The 3,506-nt window shown below is 35.5% G+C and overlaps 1 pseudogene; it reads left to right on the forward strand.

Moving 5' to 3' along the window:
* Positions 1–639: 639 nt before the first annotated feature.
* LOC134482350 (elongin-C-like) lies at positions 640–1,984 on the forward strand (annotated as a pseudogene).
* Positions 1,985–3,506: the final 1,522 nt, after the last annotated feature.

Here is a 3,506-nt window from a genome sequence, read left to right on the forward strand (position 1 = left end):
TAGGACATGGGCAATTCTTATTGATGGTAGCCAGGCTGTGGGCTTTTACTTTGGATGATGTAGGTGTTGGGGACAGATTTTTGATAAGCTGTATGACTTGTGGGTGACTGACATGTTGTGCTTCTTAAGCTGGATGATTGATACATCATAGGCATGACCTACAGATGCAGATCTACAGACCAATTGTTTCACTGTAAATTTTATAAACAAATGAAAATTGAAATCCCCAGTCACCAATACTTTGACTTTTTCAATCCAAATTTCATTTTTTATGCCCATGATTAAGCTTTCTATATTTGCTACCATTAGGATCACAACATATTGCTTAGGTAATAAATAAAGTATCCATGTTAACCCGGGAGCAAAAATGTAGCAAAGCAGGACCTTGCATTTTGTTTTAAAATGGTCAATGTATCCCTGGACTTACACTAAATTTGGTAAATATAAGTAGAAGGAGATAAACTATGGCATCCAATCTCCTATATATGAGATTCAAAAAGGTTTCAGCAAAATGAAATGAGAGTTCCAAAAAGCAAGGGTCATTTCATGCTATATTTACATTTATATGATGTAAGGAAGCTTGACTGGGCAGAGAAACATAAAGGTTTAAGAATGGGAAGTCCTTGAGTTATATTTTTTTTTCGGAGCTGGGGACCGAACCCAGGACCTTGTGCTTGCTAGGCAAGGGCTCTACCACTGAGCCAAATCCCCAACCTGACCTTGAGATATATTAAAATGTGTATTATACACAATAGACATTTAATTACATGTGAGGAATAAATGGACTGACAGAATGAAAAACTATAGTTGGACAAATCAGAGTTTGAAGAAAATATTCAATAAGCATAAGAATATTTTCAAACTATAATTCATTCTTGGATTATTTATATGAAGCTCTACCTTAACAACTAATAAACACCTTAAAATAACAAAATGATTAAGAAGCATGTGGACTTCGGAAAATATGCTGGTGTGCTATCAATTCCCCTTCAAGCAAAAAAATATGAAATACGAATGAGGGCCTAGCCCATCACACTGCTCCCTGATCTCAAATCCCATGGAGAAGAGAGCTAAACACCAAGAAGTATGGAACATCCTGAGACCACAGGACAGACAGACACATCTGTCCACTTTCAACACCACATTCTCATCAATGGACAGATAAGAGAAACAGAAATTAAACAGCGACATAGAGAAACTAACAGAAGTTATATACTAAATGGATTTAACAAATATTTATAGAACATTAAATAATAAAACAAAAGGATTTACATTCTTCTCATCACCTCATAGTACCTCCTCGAAAATTGACCATATAATTGTCAAAAAAAATAGGCATCAATAGATACAGGAAGATAGAAATAATTCTATTTGTCCTATCAGATCACCATGGACAAAGGCTGGTCTTCAATAAAAACAATAATGACAGAATGCCCTCAGATACATTGAAGTTTAACAACACACTACTCAATGAAAACTTGGTCAAGGAAGAATTAATGATAGAAATTAAAGATTTCTTAGCACTTCCTTCGGATGCAAGTTACTAGATGACTGCTTCTCGGCCTCGCCAGGAAACTAGTAAGTTCCTCTGGGATCAAATAGAATTTTATAAGAACATAATGGATGGAGAGGAGAAAACCTATGGTGGCTGTGAAGGCCCTGATGCCATGTATATGAAATTAATATCTTCTGATGGTCATGAATTTATTGTAAAAAGAGAACATGCATTAACATCAGGAACAATAAAGGCCATGTTGAGTGGTCCAGGTCAGTTTGCGGAGAATGAAACCAATGAGGTCAACTTTAGAGAGACCCTTCACATGTGCTATCGGAAGTGTGCATGTATTTTACCTACAAGGTCCGCTATACTAACAGCTCCACTGAAATTCCTGAATTCCCAATTGCACCTAAAATTGCACTGGAACTGCTGATGGCCGTGAACTTCTTAGATTGTTAAATAAGATAAATTATAATAAACTGTTAATTTTTTTTCAGTATTTAATACCTGTAGTTCAGTTAGTAATTTTTTCACATATAGCATGTTGCCTTTATGAAATTGAACTCTAAAGTTAATTGCTGAGCAGATTTCTTCTGTCATTTGCATAGCAGAGTTCAAATTTGCTGCTACATCAACAAATTAAGGAAGTTTCACAAGCCAAAAAATAAATAAATAATGCCAGTTTAAAAAAAAGATTTCTTAGAATTTAATAAAAATGAAGATACAACACACCCAAACATTTAGGACACAGTGAGAGCAGTACTAAAAGGAAAAATCATAGCTCTGAGTGCTGCCAAAAGAAACAGGAGAGCGCATACTCAGCAGCTTGACAGCACATCTAAAAAGTCTAGAGCCAAAAGAAGTAAATACACACAAGAGGAATAGAAGGGAAGAAATAATAAAACTAAGAGCTAAAATCATCCAAGTTTTAAAAAAAGGAGTACACAAAGAATCAACAAAAGCAGGAGCTGGTTCTTCGACAAAATCAACAAGATAGATAAACCCTTAGCAAGAATACCCAGAGTGTATCCAAATTAACAAAATCAGAAGGGAAAAGGGAGACATAACAAAAAAATCTGAGGAAATTAAAAATATCAACAGATCCCACTACAAAAGCATATATTCAACAAAACTGGAAAATCTGGAGGAAATAGACAATTTTCTAGACAAATACAAGGTACTAAAGTTAAATCAGAAACAGATAAACATCTAAACAACACCATAATTCCTAAAGAAGTAGAAGCAGTTATTAAGAGTCTCCCAACCAAAGAGAACCCAGGACTCCATGAATTTACTGCAGAATTCTATCAGGCCTTCATAGAAGACCTCATATCAATACTGTCCAGATTAGTTCCCAAAACAGAAATAGGCAGAGCACTACCAAATTCCTTCTTTGAAACCACAGTTACTGTTATAACTAAACCACACAAAAATCCAACAAAGAAAGAGAACTTGAGACCATTTACCCTTATGATTATTGATGTAAAAATACTCAATAAAAATCTTGCAAAGTGAATGCAAGAACACATCAAAATAATCACCCATCATGATCAGTTAGGCTTCAGCCCAGGGATGAAAGGATGGTCCAATATACTAAACGATAACCTGGGCAATGAAGAAATAAAGAAAGAAATTAAAGACTTCTTAGAATTTAATGAAAATGAAGGTACGACATACCCACACGTACGGGACACAATTAAAGCTGTGCTAAGAGGAAAACTCATAGTTCTTAGTGCCTGCAGAAATAAACAGGAGAGAGCATATATCAGCAGCTTGACAGCACACCTGAAAGCTCTAGAACAAAAAGAAGCAAATACACCCAGGAGGAGTAGAAGGCAGGAAATAATCAAACTCAGAGCTGAAATCAACCAAGTAGAAAAAAAGAGGACCATAGAAAGAATCAACAGAACCAAAAGTTGGTTCTTTGAGAAAATCAACGGGACAGATAAACCCTTAGCCAGACTAAGGAGAGGACACAGAGAGTGTGTCCAAATTAACAAAGTCAGAA

The sequence above is a fragment of the Rattus norvegicus genome, chromosome 16 (assembly GCF_036323735.1).
Source record: "Rattus norvegicus strain BN/NHsdMcwi chromosome 16, GRCr8, whole genome shotgun sequence".
Taxonomy (NCBI): Eukaryota; Metazoa; Chordata; class Mammalia; order Rodentia; family Muridae; genus Rattus; species Rattus norvegicus.